The sequence below is a fragment of the Pleurodeles waltl genome, chromosome 3_1 (genome assembly GCF_031143425.1).
Source record: "Pleurodeles waltl isolate 20211129_DDA chromosome 3_1, aPleWal1.hap1.20221129, whole genome shotgun sequence".
NCBI lineage: Eukaryota > Metazoa > Chordata > Amphibia > Caudata > Salamandridae > Pleurodeles > Pleurodeles waltl.
The window spans coordinates 225580424-225602668 of NC_090440.1; the positions used below are offsets into that span (position 1 = coordinate 225580424).

The 22245-nt window shown below is 43.4% G+C and overlaps 1 long non-coding RNA gene across 1 annotated transcript in view; it reads right to left on the minus strand.

Annotated features, from left to right (window-relative positions):
- The window catches only part of LOC138283181 (uncharacterized), an 81604-nt gene extending 59594 nt beyond the window's left edge, over positions 1-22010 (minus strand). Inside the window, exon 1 of the long non-coding RNA XR_011201112.1 lies at positions 21714-22010. This is a non-coding gene — a long non-coding RNA (uncharacterized lncRNA). The remainder of the gene's footprint in view (positions 1-21713) is intronic.
- Between the last annotated feature and the right edge of the window lie 235 nt (positions 22011-22245).

Here is a 22245-nt window from a genome sequence, read left to right on the forward strand (position 1 = left end):
ATGAGGGAATGATAGAAATTGTATTTTGTAAGAGCCTGACCAATTGCTGCCTCACTATCAAGCAATATCAAAATACCAAAGGGACTTGTTGGCTCTGGCTCGAATAAAAACCCAATTTGTGCTCGAAGGATCCTAACATGCATGTGATACCGTTAGAGATTATGCATAGCTGAACTTTTTGTTTTTGTTTTATTGAATTTCTTAAAAAAATGGAGAAGGCCAACTATAGACTACATGGTTCATCCTCAGGATCTCTCTGTCACCAGCACCTTCTTTTTGTGCTAGTGGGCTTATCCAAAGCTCTTGGAGTCTTATGCTTGGAAGCTGGAGGCAACAGAGGGTCTCTAAGGAGGTGATTAACAAATCCTTTGTTATATCAATTTTGGAAGTCTACCCTACACAAGGTTATTCCCCCAGGTAAGTTTCAGCAGGGCACATGTGCCGACATTTGCTGGAGGGGAAAAAATGCCTAGTAATTACTGGAATATACAGATTTTGAAGCAGTAAGCACCAAAATTAATCTCACATAATTCTTCCAAAAATGTATGAAAGGTGCTATTAATGGCATCTGTGGAGTCTGATGATAATTTTCGAAGGGCAAATCTCAGAGGAGGGAGGTCGCCGTCACACACGTGTAAATACATATAGCAGCCTGCTAACATAGTATGGGAGCCACCATTCCCCTTTTTTCATTTGTCTTATATTAGAACAACATCTCCTCAGAGGAATGTCCAGAACACATACTACCTAATCACTCACAGAGGGGTTCTGGCCCCGGGACTTACAGCTCCCATGAACCACTGCGAGCTGCCACATAGTGATTATGTGGTTTCAAGCACCCATTCAGTACGCTTCCTCTACGTGCACTGACTACTGCAGGGCCTTGAAATACGTGCACTCTCCTCTTAGCCACTGTACGAGCAGCTGGGAGCAGCAAGTATTAGGTGCACTGGAACGATGCTACCTTTGACTAAGAAAGAGTGGGCGTGGGCTTCGCGAGATTGGACCTGCCCGCTGAGATTCTTCCTGGTACTTTGAGAGCTGGGTTATGGACCAGTATGGTTCAACCAGGCCTGGACTCTCTCCCCCCCTGCGTAAAAATGGCATACCGGTCATTTTGAGGTTGCTAACATTTGAGGTGACTGCTTATGACTGCTTAGTATGACCGATTCTTTGTTTCTTTTTACCCTTCCTTGCCTGCATGTTCACAGCCCACAACTTATAAAATACAATCCCACTATGAGTGGATGAGGATTTCCTACCCATACACAGTACTAGCTACTCCCCACAGTGTGTATATGTATTTGCTTCTTTCTTCCGCAGTGTGTGACTAAAAGGGGCATCGTCTCAGCCCCAAAGCAGAGGCCCGTACTCCTATAATCTAAGGTAAGGACATTTAACAATGATAGTTGTAATGTGTCTCATCAGTTTGGGAATGATCACTTTGAGGACAAAAGGATACATATTAATAGCGATCTGCTAAAATATAGCATCTAGTTTAATTAATTATAGGACGCATGTTGTGTTTGATTTGCACCAACATAAGCACTTGTGTTAGCAGTGTTCTCCACTTTACATGTTCACCATTGAGTTTTTTGTGTATGTTAGGCACAATACAGCCCTATGAATTTTCACGTTATCTTTCTCAAATAGGTGTTCAAAAGACTACATCCCACTCAGGTCCTACCTGAATGTGTAAACAAATTCACTGCGAGGTAGAAAGGTATCGGCCCACTTGCGTTTGACTAGGGATCCATAGCCCTGATGAATGCCCTAGACCAGGATAGGCTCAATAGGAGGTCAGAAAAATGTTGGCAGTTTAAAAGACGGGCGGAGTCATTTTACTCATGGTTACCACTGACATACATTTTTAACCATTCCATCGGACACCATTATTAAAGCTTCATGTCCTTCCTGAGATCTGCACAGACTGCCTTTCCGGCAGACCCGTCTCTGAATCAAAGAGCACATTTTGAAGTGTACTTTAGAGCCTCCTCTCTTAATCCAATGTGTCCCATCTACAACTCATGTTTGAGAGGATTGCTGTACCTACAGTCAGCCCTAAGTCTACCAAAAAGGAACCAAGAATCTTCTATGTATTGCATAATTCACAGGCAAACAACACACATGCAGTGCACAGCACTACATACTAACTCGATGTAGGCCAATGGTGAGTTATACACACAGCAGCAGACCTTTAAGTGAGCAAGTCTGCAGGTCTCACTCCAGTGACACAAGTAAGAAGGGTTGATCTCTCCTACTGATCATTATACGGTATGCTGCCACCACCTTGCTTGTGCTACTGAACTCCTGGCAAAAGCAGTAGTCTTTCACTACTATCAGGGTAGCACTTTGGGCTCCCCTCCAGGTCCAAAAAAAGACAATCTGGGAGAGAGGCCTATGTCATGGCACATAAGAATGATGTGCGTTATCCCTTGACAACAAAAATCAGCACCAGAGATGCACACATCATTGCAGGTGGGGCACCAAGGGCAAGGATGCACGTCTGTCACTATGTGAGGGATTTTTCCGTCCCAACATTTATTTTTATATAACATTTCATTCTTTGCTATTTCTCAAACCTTTAGATCGCCTTCAACTATCATAGTGCCACACCTGTTCAAAGCATGGTTTAAATGGCCTGTGAAATCACCCAGATGTCGCTTTAGAAACACAGTGCCTCTGCTGCTGTGACAAAGGTAGGGTAGACAGGATAAAGTCTTTAGTTTCACGTGTACTGCAGGATATTATTTATATAGCTGTAAACATAGGTTAATTGAAGCAACCCAGCTACATAGTAACTACAGGGAGTGCAGAATTATTAGGCAAATGAGTATTTTGACCACATCATCCTCTTTATGCATGTTGTCTTACTCCAAGCTGTATAGGCTCGAAAGCCTACTACCAATTAAGCATATTAGGTGATGTGCATCTCTGTAATGAGAAGGGGTGTGGTCTAATGACATCAACACCCTATATCAGGTGTGCATAATTATTAGGCAACTTCCTTTCCTTTGGCAAAATGGGTCAAAAGAAGGACTTGACAGGCTCAGAAAAGTGAAAAATAGTGAGATATCTTGCAGAGGGATGCAGCACTCTTAAAATTGCAAAGCTTCTGAAGCGTGATCATCGAACAATCAAGCGTTTCATTCAAAATAGTCAACAGGGTCGCAAGAAGCGTGTGGAAAAACCAAGGCGCAAAATAACTGCCCATGAACTGAGAAAAGTCAAGCGTGCAGTTGCCACGATGCCACTTGCCACCAGTTTGGCCATATTTCAGAGCTGCTACATCACTGGAGTGCCCAAAAGCACAAGGTGTGCAATACTCAGAGACATGGCCAAGGTAAGAAAGGCTGAAAGACGACCACCACTGAACAAGACACACAAGCTGAAACGTCAAGACTGGGCCAAGAAATATCTCAAGACTGATTTTTCTAAGGTTTTATGGACTGATGAAATGAGAGTGAGTCTTGATGGGCCAGATGGATGGGCCCGTGGCTGGATTGGTAAAGGGCAGAGAGCTCCAGTCCGACTCAGACGCCAGCATGGTGGAGGTGGAGTACTGGTTTGGGCTGGTATCATCAAAGATGAGCTTGTGGGGCCTTTTCGGGTTGAGGATGGAGTCAAGCTCAACTCCCAGTCCTACTGCCAGTTCCTGGAAGACACCTTCTTCAAGCAGTGGTACAGGAAGAAGTCTGCATCCTTCAAGAAAAACATGATTTTCATGCAGGACAATGCTCCATCACACGCATCCAAGTACTCCACAGCGTGGCTGGCAAGAAAGGGTATAAAAGAAGGAAATCTAATGACATGGCCTCCTTGTTCACCTGATCTGAACCCCATTGAGAACCTGTGGTCCATCATCAAATGTGAGATTTACAAGGAGGGAAAACAGTACACCTCTCTGAACAGTGTCTGGGAGGCTGTGGTTGCTGCTGCACGCAATGTTGATGGTGAACAGATCAAAACACTGACAGAATCCATGGATGGCAGGCTTTTGAGTGTCCTTGCAAAGAAAGGTGGCTATATTGGTCACTGATTTGTTTTTGTTTTGTTTTTGAATGTCAGAAATGTATATTTGTGAATGTTGAGATGTTATATTGGTTTCACTGGTAATGATAAATAATTGAAATGGGTATATATTTTTTTTTGTTAAGTTGCCTAATAATTATGCACAGTGATAGTCACCTGCACACACAGATATCCCCCTAACATAGCTAAAACTAAAAACAAACTAAAAACTACTTCCAAAAATATTCAGTTTTGATATTAATGAGTTTTTTGGGTTCATTGAGAACATGGTTGTTGTTCAATAATATAATTAATCCTCAAAAATATAACTTGCCTAATAATTCTGCACTCCCTGTATGCTCTAGTCAATAACAAAGTTAGGTGATTTGAACTAGAGATCTACAAGTCACAACATGAATGTTATTAGCATTACAAAGTATCGGAAATACCAGTAACGTTTTGAAAGATATTTTCAAAATTTACTAACAAGGCTGTTTTTATTTATTTTTGTTGACTAATTACAGTTTTTGTTTTAACTCCACATTAGCTAACCTGGAATATATTTACATATAACCTACGATTAGCTAGGTCAGACTCTGATCTGTGAGATCGTTTTTAGCGGTCAGGCACTGTTTTCCAGTAGACACTGGATTCCTATGATATTGTCAGAGTATCGAAATGTAAGACTACATGTCTGCGTTTGGGGCTAGATGCACCATATTAGGGCTTGAGGCCCTGGTGAGGTACTTGTTACAATCACAGGTCTTGCCTCTCCCTCCAACTGTGAAGCTGAGGGATACTTTAAAGCAGATGTTGACACTAGGACCTTTTGTAGCCTTGTTCTGCTCTGCTGCTCAATGTGGCTATTGTTATGTTGAAGTAGGCCAGCCTAGTTACAAATGAGGCCTTGTACCAGGCAAGGCAGTCACGAATACATCAGACCCAGCAGCTCCTGTTCTGCTAATGTTGGGTGGACACTAAAGCTCCACGTTGTGTAGAGCAACACTATCTGCTTCAGGCTGAGGTGCCATCTGTCCAAGGGGGTCTATCTAGGGCACAATGTGAGCCTGTGGCTGAATGAGCAGCAGGGTCATAGCTTCGGAGGGGTCGGGGGGTGTTTAGCCAAAGCCCCCTCTTGTTTTTTTTTTTTTATTGTAGTTCTCTGAATAAGGGAGGGATAACCTAGAAAAACATTTTTGTTTTTCTGGGTTGTGAGTGCTTATCTCTTGTTTGACATCATTGGGCCCAGCCTGACTAACATTTTCAACAGGCCTGAGTTAGGCAGAATCCACCCGTTTTCACCCTGTGCTCAGTGACCATGCAAAACCATTTTCTTTTGTCAACCTCTCAGTGCATTTCTTAAAACTAATGTACACTTTGATCTATATATTTCTGCAGAACCCACAGATCTTTTTCAGCACATCCATCTATTAGGCTTATGTCAGGACCCTAGTGACGCAATTGTCCGTATGTTGCAGCCACCAGTTCTATGAAACCACACATCTTGTGTGGTAAAAGTCATCTGCCTAAATGATTGGGTCATTGGTGGTATCACTGCCCTGATCATTACTCAAGAACACTAAAATGAAGACCCTACATCTTCATTTGAGCACACATCACCGTACCAAAAGAACCAGGAAGTCAGGGAGGACTTCATTTCCCAGCCTCCCCTGATACTAATTATTTTTGGGTGTGGTCAGGCTATAAATACCTGCCACACCCGTTCAACCGATGCTTCCTATTTTGAGCGTCTTTGGAGAGCGGGTCCTGTGCACGCAGCTGTCGAGATTTCTCTGAACCTGTCTTTTCCTTTAGCGAGCGGCCGGCTCGCGGCGGTGAGAAATTTCCTTCAAGGTATTCCTGCCCTTTCTGTGAACTCCGAATTCGGAGTTTATTTGAACAAGTGAAACGCTACAAGAATGTTGCTTATCAACATTGTTTCTTTCAGTTCTTGTATTCACTGTGATACGAAGTAACCATTTTTCTCCGGGGCATTTTCTTTTGAAGTTGGTTACATGTTTGCTAATAGATGTTTCACTTCGAAAATTGTGTAATCGTTTTAGGCTTTGAATGCGCTGATTTCATTCCACAGTGTTATTGGATTTTCTGTGCTATTTTTTATCAAGAAGAAAGTGACATTGTGCTTTAATCAATCTTGTCTTATTGAAACTCGAGTGATTTAAAATTCAAAGAAAAGACAAATATTATTGTTTCTCCTGCATGAGTGACATTAAGGAACCTATAGTGTCATCTTCCGTTTAATGATTATGAGGCAAGATATTTTGGTGGAATGTTTCAACTTATGGCCTTTTGGATCTCTGGATTAAGAATCGTGCAGAATTTAATTTCAAAAATATATTCTTAGGAAATTTGTTTCTTCTGAAAGCCATTTATAGAAATTAGTGAGATCTTTGAGAGACAGTGAATCATTACAGTGAAAGCCATTTTTTGTATCTTCTGTATTAACCTTTTCCTTTTCAGATCTCCCTCCTGGCTGTTCCTTCCCGATTATCCCTTCCCCCGGCTGGGCCCCTCTAAAGTTCAGCGCTATAACAGCATCTGACTTTGGTGTTGCCTGGAAGTGGGACCCGTATTCAGCATCGTGCAGATCCCGAGGACTTGGACCTCCTGACACGTAGGCCGGTTCACTGCTAACATAGGTTTTAAAACTATCCCTCACCTGAAATGTTTGTATTGGGATTTTTTATATGTGTATATGTCTCACACATATTTCTATTATTTCCCTAGTTCAGTCCCCCCTCTAGTTGAGTCTTCAACTATCTTTCCAACCTTCCCATTACTAGGGGGAATCACCTTATGCTCACTATTCTATCCCTCCACATCCTTAGTGCTTTTCCTAACCAAAAAGGCTCTTCACATTCTAGCGGTCATACTTTTACAACATGCTATTATTACCTGAAAAATATGACACGTCAAGAGCCATTTCACTATAAAAGGCAACAAGGCCTTCAGCAACCCTGACATCCAGGACAGCACCCATTCAAACCAGCCCTCGAACCACCCATCAGGGGCACTCACTTCGGCGACTATTTTCATGCTATGTCTGAATGGCCCATAATCCACGTCATTTGCCAACCCAATCTTCTTACACACCCCTCCTTCCATGGCAGGCATTAAATCCAATACATATCTGTACTGCATTACCATCAGTCTTCATTAACTCCCAGTGTGTGACTTAGACCCAGAGGGCAGTTGCTTTTGCTAGAACAAACAATACAATGCTCCCAAAAAAGAAGTGGCCATCATTGAATAGTCTATATTTCAGTAGGACATCTTTCCAAACTGCAGTACCATAATATTCCACAGTTGTTTTTGTCCGTTGCTGATGAAGCAAGGTCGCTGGGCGGCCCATGGGATGTTTATGTTACTGGAAGATATTCTAAGCTGTTATCAACAGGGAGGGGGGTTATAAAGTCACAAAGGAGCAGAGGCCATTCCAGTTCGGGGGTAGTTGCATGTGGAGCTGAGCCCCACACATCTGATAGTGATCCATCGGGCTGGAGGTGCCGCCCTGCATATCGGCGTTCCAGGTGGTGATCTTGCAGTTGAGGTTACTCCCCATCCTTACTATCCCATTTCCTCTGGAAGAAAGATAAAACTGTTAATTTCATTGCTATTCTAGGGTGCATGGTAAGTCCTGTCCAAGTAGATCTCTGTATGTTCGTTATCCTATTATTCTTGAAACTAGCCTATTATTTTATCAAATCTTAGGTGATCATTTGTCTTGATACCATCCCATAAGAATATTGCTCTACATGTAAACTTGGCTCTAGTGTGCCATTTGTCATGGGCAAATACTGATCCCGTACTGCTAAGACCTGGTCTGCTCACACAAACAGGGGGTAGAGACTTAGCTAAATAGTTACTAAATTAGGACGATGGGTAAGACCTTCCAAAAACGTCTCTGTGTAATACCCTTTTTTCCCCACTCTGTGTAAGCCCTCTTTTGCCCTGCCTACATCACAACTCTTCCATTATCTCTTGTTTTTTGGTAATGATTTGTAGGACTTCAGGGGTGGTGTCAAATCTAGTTATATTAACTAATGCAGTTATAGTGTTGCTTGGGATCTTAGTATCCTAATGAGGCTGCTGGATTTGGGTGGTAGCATCACCTGAATTGTGGGGAACGAAGTCCAATCCCACACCATATGACAACTGTCGGCATAATCCAGTTTGCGGCTAACTAGCAGCACCTCACCCCTGCCCAAGACAGGGGTGATTTTGGCAACCGGGCACATGACAAGATTGACTTCTCAGGGAAATCGTGGTATATTACATCTCATTATTTTCTCTCAGTTACATTAGTCTCACATGTAAATACACAGAGGCAGAGAATGGTTCAATAAGATTTATTGAAACAACTGCATCTTAGATAAAATGGCATGAATTGCCATAATTAGGATAATAAAACACGCTAGAAGCAAAATGGTGACAGGAGTGATACATAAGAAAAGTCCCACCCTACTGTCTCTATGCATAATAGATTTGGTTCCCCCTAAGCTATGTTAGAGCACAGCGTGATAAGGCCTAATCCGCTCTTTAGGTTTCCCCCCTGGGAAGACATCATCCCTCATACCTGAGCAAGGAAGCCTGTTCTCTAGAGAAACACAATCCACATGTAGGCCAGGGAACCAGTAGTCTCAGCAAGCAGCTGTGGCAAAGTCAATCAGCATGCAGTCATGGTCATCTGGTGGGAATCTTCCACTAACGTGTATGGGACAGAAAGTGTTTTTATAATAAAACAAGTAATGTTCTGGGAAAATGTCCCCACATAAGAATGTGTATGTTTCCATGAATACTGGAGACGCAGAGTACCACTTTGCAGGAAATTATCTCACTTCAGCCTTGAGGAAAGCACAAAGTGAAAAGAAAGCCTTTGTCAACATCAGGACAGTGCGCGTTCTACGGGCGACGTAATACAATAAACCAACTCTGATGAAATGTAATAATTCATGCATTATGTGTTAATGCAGTATGTTAACCTTTTGCATTGCAGAGATTCATATTGAAACATCATTTATGCGGTTTGCAATGTATTGCTCATTTTCAAGGCTTTGCTGCAGTATTACAGGGTGTGGTCCCTATTCTAAGCCTTTGTAGGATCCCTTCCTGCAGCCTGGCTGGGTGTGGCACGTGGGCGGGGGCCTGGGTCTATTTAAGGAACCCAGCCCAGCTCCACGTGCTCACTATTCAGAGGTCCTGGTGCAGAGCAGCAGCATTTTCCTGAGCACCTGTTCCAAAGGCCTACCTAGGATTTCCAGGGCCTGTCTTCATTTCCTTGGTGATCTTCAAGCAGGGCGGTAAGGCGGAGGTCGGGTTAGGCCCCCGACTCCGTTTTCAGAAATACTCGAGTTTTGGGCCTTTTGGTGACATCGCGTGTGCAATGGTTTTCTTGGCATTTAACTCTTGCAGTTCGGATCGGCAGTGTGCGCGATCGTATCTTGGTATTTAAACCTTGATGGTTGAATTGGCAACAGAGTGCAAGATTCATTCTAGGCATTTAACGCTTGTAGTTCAGATCGGCAGTGGGCACGATCATATATTGGTATTTAAACCTTGATGGTTGAATCAGCGGCAGTGTGCGCAATTCATTCTTGGCATTTAACGCTTGTAGTTCAGATCGGCAGTGTGTTCGATCATGTTTTGACATTTGAACTTTGATGATCGAATCGGCAGCAGTGTGCGCGATTCATTCTTGGCAATTAAAACTTGCAACTCAGATCGGCAGAGTGCGCAATTGTATTTTGACATTTAAATCGTGATGGTTGAATCAATGGCAGAGTGCACAAGTCATTCTTGGCATTTAACCCTTGTGTTTCAGTTCGTCAGAAAGCGCAATCATTTCTAGACATTGAAATCTTGATGCACAGTTTTGATATTTCAATTCCTAAGCAATTGAATCTTGAAAGTCTAGATAGAGTGTGTCCTTGCAGTATCATTCATGAGCTTCTCAGTTTATTCCTAAAAACCAATGTGTTCATTGATTACTGTTATAGTGTGCCTTTGCAGTATCATTCATGAGCCTAACTAAGTTTATTCCTGAAAACTAATGTGTTTATTGATCACTGTTATTAAGTAGTTTCTATTCAAAGAAATGCCTTGAGTCAGTTCAAGGTTCGGAGTATCAGACTGTATTCTAATGAAACGCTCATATGAAAGCTTGCATAATCCTTATTTATTTTCCAGGTACTCAGAGCTAATAAGGTTATGATATAGGAAGGCTCTTGATCATTCATGTTATTAGTACATAGCTATTATGAACAAAGTTTTTGAAAGTCAATGTGCATAATCTGATTATTGTGTTCTTAACTTTTACTTCCACAGGTCTCCTTCCCCCTGTTCCCAACCTAAAACCCCTTCCCCCACTCGGCCATTCTTTAACTCTGTGCTATAACAGCTAGTAGAGTTTGGAGCTGTCAAGCATTGGACATGTTGGAAACAGGCGCAAACCCAGAGGATCCGGATTCCCCGACAGCCTTACTAGAAACGCAGTGCTTTCCTCAGCTAAAGAACAACTAGATAAAGAAAATAAAACAGCACCGCAAATGTGTCCTATACTAAAATATTAAAAGAAAGCAGAATATGATGTAAATGTGCTAAAGAGCTCAAGCGGCAGGCCTAGTCGCTTAAATAACGTGCCTATAAGAAGAACTAAAATGGCTATATGACAAAAGGACTAAAATGAGTTGGTTGTAGCTGTGCTTTTATTCTGCACAAAAAAGAGGGGCAGGAGAAAGCGTGTAATATTCGGGGATACCTCTTTAGGGAGATGCAGTCGGTCTACTACAGTAGCATAGAGGATGAGGGAGTATAAATAACAGTTGGTGTTGGATATGCATGTGGTGGTGCCGCATATTCTCCGATAACGCAGTATGGAGAGGGTGATGGTCAATATAATTATCAACAGTTCTGCACATGCGTGTAATGGTTGATGTAGGATCAAAGGACTAAAAATGCACTAAGACTAAGAATAGCAGTATTAGTGTACCCAGAAGGAAAAACAAATAAGAAATATATAGCGTAAAAGAAGTATTGTCTATTGTTGGAACAATAGAGGGAGGATTTACTCTGGTTGCTTCTCCTGTTCTCTCCCTCTTTTCTTCCTGCTCCGTGTCCGAAGAGATGGATGGCTTGTTCGGGCTAGGCAGATATTGTTCAGATGGATCCATGGTTTGTGGACTTGAACTTTCACCATTGTAATCGTGCTTTCAGTCACAGGGAAGGGTCCATGAAATCTGTCATCTTTCCACTTGCACCCGAAATTTTGGATGTAAACTAATGTTCCCAATGTCAATGGAGTCTGTTGGTCATTAACAGGAGGTGCGTGGGCGCGCTTGTCGGCTGTACCTGTAACATGGCTAAAGAGGAACTTTGGAATCTTTGTTAACTCAAACGTATATACATTAATTTCCCTTTGCACAACTTTAGGTGAACTCTCTGCCTCCAGCTTATGCCTAGTTAATGGCACAAATGTGCATCTTACCCTGGGGTGTTTCTCAAGGCCAACAGTGCCACTGGGAGACAGAATAGCCATTTCTTTTTCAATGTCACACAGTTTACTTATTTTATTCTTGAGGAGGCCTTTAAGGCGCTCCACAATGCCACTGCTTTCAGGATGATAAGCTGAGGACAGTTTGCGCATTATTCCCAAGGTGGTGAAATGGGAGAAGATATTACTAACAAAGTGGGTATCGTTGTCGGATGCAATCCCCTTAGGAACACCACACAAAGGTATTACCTCGCGGATCAGAAAATTAGCAACAGACTTGGCATCACAGTGGACACAAGGTCCTGCTTCTATCCACCTTGAGAATGGGCAAACTACAGCTAGGAGGTAGCGATAATTATTACATCTGTCAATCACATGAATGTAGTCAATGTGCAGTTCCTTAAACAGTCCTTGTGGTCGGGGTATTGTGGAAGAATTACCTTAACGGTGGGAATTAATGACTACTGCTGGCACACCGTACAAGCGTGTATGTACATTACAATCATCTCATGTAGGTTGGGGACAAACCAATCCTTGTGTATTTGGAGGGACGCAGTCTCTGGCAATACGTGAAGGAAATACTTCCATCAGTAACGTTGCTTGGGGCATGAAGGCCTTCCTGTTGGTATCTGTCAGTATATTAAATCTGTTCCGGTCTGTATGCATTCTACGGCTTCCCACAACTGTTTCTCTTGCTCTGAAGCACTTTCTTGCATCTCTCCAAGGTGCAGGTAAGTTGTCTCAGTATAATGTCTTGATGCATCCAAATGGTCAGATAGTGTTGATGTTTCACTAGGTACCAAAGCTGCGGTGTGTGTGTGTGTCACTAAGGGGACATTTTGCCACATCGTTTGCTGCCCAATGAGCCAGGGAATTTAAGCGGGATATAAAATCCTGAGCACTAGTGCGAGTTGCGCACTTCACCACTGAGACTGCATGTGGCAGTGTTAAGGATTGTATCAAATTCTCCGAGAGGGAACAGTGTATGACTGGACTTCCATCAGCCTTAAGGAATTCTTGTCTGCTCCACTGCATGATGCTACAGTGCACTGTTGTGGTAACATAGACTGAATCAGAGTATACTGTTATTATTTCTCATTTCCCTTGTTTGAGGGCTGCCACTAAATATACTAATTCAGCAGCCTTTGCTGAATTTTGAGGTGACAAAGTTATCTGTTCTGGTATCTGTAGTGTGTCTGAAGAATCATGCTGCATCGCTACGACCACTGCAGCACCTGCATGTCTTACTCCTGTATCCTGGTTTATTGTAGAATAAAATATACAATACTACCCAGAAGAGGTGTCTTCTATTGCTTGTCTAAAGTCATCTGAAGTATATGTGACATAGTCATGGACATTGCCTGTGTCTGAAATAGATTGTGCAAAGAAGGTAGCAGGGTTGACTGAGTGACATTATGATACCTTCAAGGATGGCAATGATAATATTTCATAGCTTGATACTCTGTGTTGTCAGTGTCATCTTAACTTTCTGAATTATTGCAAATACTGCATGTTCAGTGTACAGTGTCAAAGGACCACACATGACAATGGGAGCACTTTTCTTGACTGCAAAGGTTGCTGTAGCTAACGCTTGTTCACAAGAGTAATGGCCTTTCATAACAGAATCAAGTAGGTCACTTAAATACGCAACCGGCTTGTGGCCTAAATTATACTTTTGGGTGAGGACAGTTGATATCACTTTGTGATTACAGCGGCAAAAAAGGAAAAACTTTACTTTAATATGGTGTTCCTAACACTGGTGTATTTGTTATCTCTGTTTTTAACTTGCTAAATGTTTGTTTAATCTCTTTAGTCCATGTTATCCTGTCTTTCTGCGTTTTAGCCTGTTTGATAGATGCAAGCAGTGGGGATATTAAAGTACTGTGATCAAAAAACCCTTGTCTAGGAATTACTTAAGCCCAGAAACTTCTGCGTTCCTTTCACTGTCTCCGGCTCTCATCTGTATGCTGCGCTTTTTGGGGCATAACACAGCAGCCAGAGGCTGACAGCAGTTGTCCCAAGTATTGGACTTCTTCCTGACAGTACCGTTGTCGTGTTGGCTTTCATTGTACAAGGAGACTGCTGGATTTGGGCGGCAGCACCACCGGGTTGTGGAGAACCGAGTCTAACCCGTATGACAACTGTTGGCCTAACCCTTCCGGCCAGCTAGCAGTACCTCACCAGCACCCAAAAGTGATTTCTGGCAGCCGTGTGCATGACATTTTGAATTCTCATGGAAATCGTGGTAGAACAGATCTTATTCTTTTCTCTCTCAGTTACATTTGTCTCACTCATGCGAAGACAAACAGAAGCAGGACTTGGTTCAATGTATTTTATGGAATCAACTGTATTCTAATTTTTTTTTTAAAGGAAAAAAAAGCATGTACTGCAATGATTAGGATAATGAAACATAATAATAACAGAGCAGTGGCGAAGAAAGTGAAACACAAGAAAAGTCCCACCATAGTGTCACATTGGTAAGTATGGGAATTCCTACCTATACTGCTAAAATACTATATTAGAGCACAGCAGTGTTAGCCCTAATTCGCCTTTCAGGACCACTGGGAAGACACCATCCCCCCCAAACCTGAATATGGTAGGAGCAAAGAGGGCTGTTAGCCTAGCCAGAGTCCTCTCCAATGTAAGCAGAAAAGCCATCAAGTCTCAGCAGACAGATGCAATGAAGCAACAGCATGCGGTGGTAGTTTCTGGCTGAAACCTCCCTCTAATGTATAGGGGGCAATGACAGGTTTTATAATAAAACGGCTGGTATTCTAAGAAAACTGCCCTAATGTAAGACCATGTATATTTCCGACACGTGGCAGGGAATCTGATGTTCTACTTTGTACCGACAACGATATTGTGTACAGCCTTGAGCAAGCACTGAGTGAAGATGTTGTGCTAAGAAATGAAAATAGTTTCTAGGCTAAAAATGTATTAGATAAAATAAAAAAAAAAATAAAAAAAAAAAAAATCACTTCAGAATGAAGCTTCTGCTCATAAAATAAATGAAAATGAATTACTACTGGGCTAAAGGGTACAAGCTGCAAGCCTATGGCTAAAATACAGTGCACATAAAATGATGCTAAAATAACCTCCAACACTGTAATTTGTCCCCGTCTATCTTGTATCCTCTTTGAGCAAGGGTGCACAACAGGGACACAATGTATTTTCTACACTGCTCCTCTGTCGGACTACAGATCAGTATAGGTCATCGACATGCTGCAATACTGTGCTGTCACATTGAAAATTGGTAAGTTCATTTTTGATGGTCCTATTAAAAACGCTAGGGGACTCACAGTACCCATGAGATAATCGAGAATGAGGTACTGAGCACTGAAATAGGAAAATGCAGTCAAATAGTGACTGTATGGGTGCAGGGGAATGCTAAAGAATGCATTCTTAAAGTGTATCACTGAAAAGTATTTAGCATCTTGGGGTACATTGGTAAGAATGACAGAAGGGTTGTACACTACTGGGAATTCTGGTATCACTTTGTCATTAAGGTGGTGCAGGTCTTGAATCATACGTCATGAGTTGCCCTTGGCCTTCTTGATGGAGTAAATTGGGGTGTTGCAGGGGGATACACCTGAATATACGAGTCCCTGTTCCACTAGTGCCCATATAACAGGCACAATGCCGTCCTCAGCTTCTTTGGATAGAGGGTATTGTCTCACTCTTGACGGTATTGCTCCTTCCTTCATGGTTATTCTAAACGGCACTGTTGTGCATGAGGCCTACATCATGTGGGCGTTTTGTCTACAAATGAGAGGGTACCTGCGCAAGGTCTTTGATAGGGCTGGAGAAATTTCTTGGTACCGCAGGCATTGCCTCCAGTCTCGTGTGTAGGGGTATACCGTCTTGGAAAATAATCCCTGTCCTTCTGGGGTCATCTTCAAACAACTGGTCATCTGATAAGTCTCCAACTGTATGTTGGGATCTTAAAAGATGGCACATGCCCACATTGCACCGGTGTGGTCACTTGCCAACATTGTCCGATAGGTGGGAGAAGTTCTGTGAATCTAGCCCTAACCAGATCACAGCCTAAAAAGTGTGACACCATAGTCATGATGCATGTACGAGATACTCCTGGTGGAGAACCTATCATAGATACATCCTCTTCAAAGTGAATAGTCATGTTTAGCTTTGCCATGAGAGCAAGGTGTCTGGTGCCACTGATGGAGAATAAGAGACAACCATCAAACAAACCCTCATTACAGCCCCGGAAAACCTGTGTGTGGCAGACGTCACCATTACGTCTGGGACCGGCCCAAGGGTGGATCCCTCTGCCCCCCCATCCCTTCCTCCCCCCCCCCCCCAGGAAGGGATGGAAGTGGAATCACTTCTCCTTCCACCCCCACCATCAAAAGGCGTCAGCAAGTGATCAATGCCCTCTAATGATAGCGCGCAGTCGCACTGGAAGCCATTTGCTTCCAGCGCAACTTAGGAGACAGGGGTGAGTTTCTCCTCTGGCCGGGAAGGGGATTCCTCTAAAAGGGGCATCGGAGGGAAAGGAAAGGGTTTGCCTTTCCCAGCAAGAATGCCTACTAGACATCAGGGATTTAGTTTTTTTGTCAGTTTCATTACAGGGGAAGTGGCCCCTTGGGCAAGGGTCACTCCACTTAGAGGGCCATAATGTAGTACACCATTTCTGCCCCCCTTTGGGGGCAGATCAGCCTATTATTTTTAGTCTGATCTGCCCCCAAATGGGGGGGGGGGGAGGGGTGTGTGGCGGAGGAGGGGCTGAAGCCACAGTGACACCGGGGATTGTTTACTTGTTTTTTTTTTGTGGGGGGAGGGGGGGGGCAGCCCCTTGGGTAAGGGTCACCCTAAAAGGGGGTACAGCACTGTTGGCCATTTCTGCCCACCCTCCCCTCTTTGGGGGCAGATGGGCCAATTTTATTTTTTTTTAAGCCCATCTGCCCGCAAGGAGGGCAGAAGCCTCTAAGGCACCAGCGATTATTTTGTTTTGTTTTATTTTTGTGTGGGAGGGTAGGCGGCCCCTTGGGCAAGGGTCGATCCCCTTTGGGGGCCAATATATCTGTCGCCGTTTCTACCTCCCCTTGGGGGCAGATCGGTCATTATTTTTAGGCCGATTGTAAAAAACCACATAGACACCAGGGAATAATTTTATTTGGTGGTTTTTTTTTGTGTTTGAGGGGCGGACCCCTTGGGCAAAGGTCGCCGCCCCCCAAAGGGGGCACACAACTGTTGGGCATTTCTGCCCCCCCACGCCCGGGGCAGATCAGCTTTTTTTTTTTTTTTTTGGCTCATCTGGGCATCTTGGGCAGCGGTCACCCACACAAATGGGGCACACAACTGTTGGCCATTTCTGGGGGGCAGTAGCCACTAAGGCGCCAGGGATTGTTTTTGCTTCTGTTGTTTTGTGTGGGGTGGTGGGGCACATGACTGCTGCCCATTTTTGTATGCAGAGCAGTATTTGAGTGACAACGCTGCTAGACCTCTTCCACACTCTAGTTCTAGCAAGTGGATTCCCACAAATCTGGAAGAGTTGAAAAAAGTTCTTGGGTTTAACTTTTTAGATGGGGCTGATAAGGAAGCCATTACTGTCTTCATATTGGTCTACTAATCCTTTGATGGCAACCGCTATATTTCCTACAACCACGAGTCAAACTGTATGAGCTTCTTCAGATTCTGCATTTTGTTGATAATACTTTAGCCTTACCACAAGATCACCCTGATTCTGACCGTCTTTTTAAGATTAGACCCGTTCTTGTTCACTTTGTAGATCAGTTTTCAGAGGTCTATGTTCGTGGGAAAGAAATAGCTGTGGACTACTCTTTAGTCTTGTTCAAGGGTCGTTTGGTTTTTAGTCAGTACATTCCTAGCAAGAGTGCAAAGTATGGAGTTAAAATGTGTATGCTGTCTAAAAGTAGTACAGGATATGTTTATAATATTTGTGTCTCCACTGGTAGGGATTCCAGTGTTGACCAAACCCCCCCAACCTCGGTTGTCCGCCCACTTTTGGAGTTAGTGAGAAAATTATGTGGGAACTTGGTAGACTGTTTAACAAAGGTCACCATTTGTACGTAGATAGCTTCTACATTGGAGTGCAGTTGTTCAGGAAATTGTTCAGAGTGGACACTGTTGCTTGTGGCACAATCCGCTCTAACGGGAAAGGCTATCCAAGGGAGCATGTCTGTAAAAAACATGAGAAGGAACAGTGCAGTACGTAGCAGAATGAAGAGCTGCTAGCTCTGAAATTTGCAGACAGGAGGGATGTCTACATGCTAACTACCATCCATGATGAGAGTACTTCCGCTGCGACTGTTTGAGGTCAGGTTGCCGAAGTACGCAAACTTGCGTGCATTTTGGACTACAATAGGCACATTGGTGGTGTTGATAGAGTACATCAGAGGTTGAAACCTTACACTGCTGTTCGTAAAGCTTACATTTGGTATAAGAAATGTGCAATTCATCTTTTCAATTTGGCAACTTTTAATGCTTTTGTTGTGTTCAAGAATAGTTCTCCAGAGTCAAGGAAGACATTTGTGAAATTTCAGGAGTCTGTCATGGCGAGCCTTGTTGTGGTGGAACAGGCTAGAGTTCCTAGAGAAGCAGTGGTGGAGGCTGTGGCTAGATTGAAAGACTGCCACTTTCCTGAGCACATTCCTCCCACACCCAAAAAGGACTTTCCCGCTAAGAAATGTAGAGTCTATGCCCGAAGAGGTATCCAGAGGGAGACTTATGTACTGCCCCGATTGTCCTTCAAAGCCTGGGCTGTGTGTGGCTGGCTGTTCCAGGAGTTACCACACCCAAAAGAATTACTGGGAACTACTGTGAGCGTAAACTGCCCGGTTTTTTATTTTCATATGTTCAATTTCACTGTTGGCATTACTGTCATGTATTTAGAGCTTTTGCGTTTGAAGTTTTGTACTTATTTATAATTAGTTAGTGGTTTATTTGTTGTTTGAAAAAAAAAAAAGTGATGGCGGTGTGCGTGCAGTGGCGCTTGGCTGGCGGTGTAAATAGTGACTTGCTGCTGGCCACTACAACACTGCTAGGCAAACGCTAGTTCACAGACTCCCATCAGCTGGTGTGATTGCTGTATCATGCATACGGGTGTATGAAAGGGGTGGGCGCTTAAATGGTGCTGTCTGTTGATGTGAGTGTTGTAATGTGCTGGGCCCGCGGCTGGTGGCGTGAATGGTCTTGTGCATGTCTCCTATGAAAGGTGCATGAATGGACTATAAAGCGGTTGGTGCCTTAACGTGGCTTTACAGCTCATTAGCTGTGAGTCATTGGTTGTTTTTTTGGCCTTTTGGTTATTAACAGTGCATTTCCTTTTTGTGAAATCTCTTGCCAATAAAATTTGATCTACTGAACCATCACTCACCCTTGTGCCAAATCCAACCAGTATACGTGGTAAAAATGAAAAAACTTGCTCCGCTGTAATCAGGCATCGAAGCACACCATGAAATGCTAGGTGTCTCGGGTGGGACCCCGATGATGAAGCATGCCACCAACTTTGTTGGTGGGTGCAGGCGTTTTTAACATAGCCTAAGTGCGTTTCTTTTCACAATTTTAGTGTTTGGATCATCACAGAAGTGAGAGTCTTGGTAGTGTGCCTACTTTTTCTCTGGGGAAATAGTACCAATTCTAGATTAGTTTGAAAACTGGACACCTGGCGGAGTGCAGGAGTTGTGGTTTGTGTGGATCCCTCAACATTTTCTTGCCCAGACTCCTCTGCAAACCTCAAAATTTGCTTAAAAAATAAAAATAAAAATAAATTTAAAAAAACACAAATCTTATTTCCCTCACATTTCACTTTAGGATCACCCTGTATGCAGCAATTTCCTACCCCCCAGCGTTCCCCTTAATCTCCCACATAAAATGATATCTCACTTGTGTGGGTCCCCAAAGCAGAGTCAGCCTAAAAATGTACAATTAAAAAAAAAAAAAAAAACTTGTGTTTATCAACTCACTGTGCTATCCCCTCAATCTATACACATTTGGGGCTCCTCCCTGTTGCAGGAACCTAGGCCACACACACACAAGTGAGGTATCATTTTTATCAGGAGACTTGGGGGAACGCTTGGTGAAAGAAGTTTCTGGCTCCCCTCAGATTTCAGAATTTTCCATCACCAAAATGTGATTCTTTTTTTTGGCCACATTTTGAGGTTTGCAAAGGATTCTGGATCCCCCTAGGTGTCTAGTTACCAAACATATACAGGTTTGCTAGGTTTCCTTAGGTGCTGGCTGAACTAGAGGCCAAAATCCACAGCTAGGCCCTTTGAAAAAAACATGTCTGTTTTATTTGAAACATGTGATGTGTCCACGTTGTGTTTTAGGACATTTCCTGTGGCCGGCACTAGGCCTACCCACACCAGTGAAGTGCCAGTTTTATCAGGAGACTTGGGGGAGCGCTGGGTAGAAGGAAGTTTGTGGCTCCCCTTAGATTCCAGAACTTTCCATCACCGAAAAGTGAGGAAAAAAAGTTTGGGTTTTTTTTGGCCAAATTTTGAGGTTTGCAAAGGATTCTAGGTAACAGAATCTGGTGAAAGCCCCACAAGTCACCCCATTCTGAATTGCCCTAGGTGTCTAGTTTTCAAAAATGCTCAAGTTTGGTATGTTTTCCTAAGTGCTGGCTGAGCTAGAGATCAAAATCCATAGCTAGCCACTTTCCAAAAAACACATCAGTTTTCAACATAAAAATGTGATGTGTCTATATTGCGTTTCCTGTTACAGGCATTAGGCCTACCCACGCAAATGAGGTACCATTTTTATGAGGAGACTTGGGGGAACACAGAATAGCAAAACAAGTGTTATTGCCCCTTGCGTTTCTCTACATTTGTTCCTTCCAAATGTAAGAGTGTGTAAAAAAAAATGTCTATTTGAGAAATGCCCTGTAATTCACATGCTAGTATGGGGGTGGGAATTCAGAGATGTGCAAATAACCACTGCTTCTCAACACCTTATCTTGTGCCCATTTTGGAAATACAAAGGTTTCCTTGATACCCATTTTTCACTCTTTATATTTCACCAAATTAATTGCTGTATACCCGGTATACAATGAAAATACATTGCAAGGTGCAGCTCATTACAGGCTCTGGGAAGAAGGTGATTTTAGCACTGCAAACCATTTGTTGATTCCATTTTCAAGTAAAAAAAAAAGCAGAAACATTTTTCTACAGCCCTCCCCCCCCTTTTTTTTTTAAATGCAATTTTAGCTGTATTTTGGCTAATTTCTTGGTCTCCTCCAGGGGATCCCAGAAACTCTGGGTACCTCTAGAATCCCTAGGATTTGGAAAAAAGGACACAAATTTGGCATTGCTAGCTTATGTGGACAAACAGTTATGAAGGTCTAACCGTAAACTAGCCCAATAGCCAAAAAAGAGCTCAGCATTGGGGGGTGCAGTTGAGGCCCAGCAGCTAAGGGGTTAAGAGTGTGGCTTAAAAGCACTTCAGCCAAAAACATCTGTTTACCTTAGTGTGCAGCCCGCCCAGTATTTTGCTGCTTCTTTCGGTCATTCCATCAAGATATATAATGCACCAACTGCCAGTACACTAGAACAAGCCAGGGCTATTGGCTTTGTCAGTGGTTATTAGTTGCATAACATAAACAAGTACTACAATGGCTTTGCTGCAATGCCTTAAATCGCCCGGTACTGTCCGGTACTGAGTACCGGAACTTTTTTATTTTGAGAGGCAGAGTACCTGCACTTCTCAAAAAAAAACGTAATACTTTTAATTGGAGAGCGCCGGCACTTCTCAGAAACAAGCAAGTACCTGTACTTCTAAATGTCCATTTCAAGCACTGCTTCATTGTATAGAACATTGAAAATGCTTCAGTTCTGAAATGATTAGACTGTGATAGAAGTATAACGAGTGTCTTCGAAGTTACATCAAAAGCAGCACAGGATGGTACTGCTTCAGAGCTAGATTTTTTTCACCCAGAGGGTGAAGGTAAAAATGGAAAGATCGCTAGGAACCCGTCTCAGTACCTGCTCCTAAAGAGCTGCCGGTGCTGAGCACCGAAGGGACCCCCCACCCACTTACAGCCTTGGCTGGCAGTCACTGGGGCTCAGCGTCTGAAAGGTTCAAACGAAACCAAAAAAAGTCCTCCTTTTTTAATGTCACGTTTTAAAACACCCAAGGCGAGTCTAAAATTAAAAGAGAAAACAAAACAAGTTGCTTTCGCCATTTATCCTCTAGCTGTGTTCTCCCTCACCTTCCAAGAGGCTGCGTTGCCAGTGGAACCTGTTGTCTCGCTACCCTGACGCGCGTCCTTGGCGGGCTCAAAGCGACCATAACGTCGAAGGGACCACTCGAAGCTGCGGAGGCCAAGATGACTTGTAGGTTCTGTAGTTTCTTTGAGGGGCACAGGAGGTAATGCCACTTCTTCGCCTGCCATCCCCAAGAGAAAAGCGAGCGGGGCACGAGTGCGGGAGACACCCAGTGAAAAGTGCAACGTACAGTCCGAGTCGGAGAACCTGAAACCACAGAAACCAAGCGCGAATGCGCGACTAGTGAGGGAGCTGCATGAAGCACGTTCGCGTGAGGGGCCTTAAAACGTCAGCGTCTTTTGTCAGGTGACGCCCACGCGCGTCTTCCGAGGACACGAAAAATAAGCAGGGGTCTGTCGGGTTGGGAAACTTGATGGAAACTATAAGGATGGAGTGTTCGTGGAATTGTTGTTGGACTCTCGTGCACATCAACTCTATTTTAGGCTTTTCTAGCGTAAAACTACGTAGTTTTCAAGT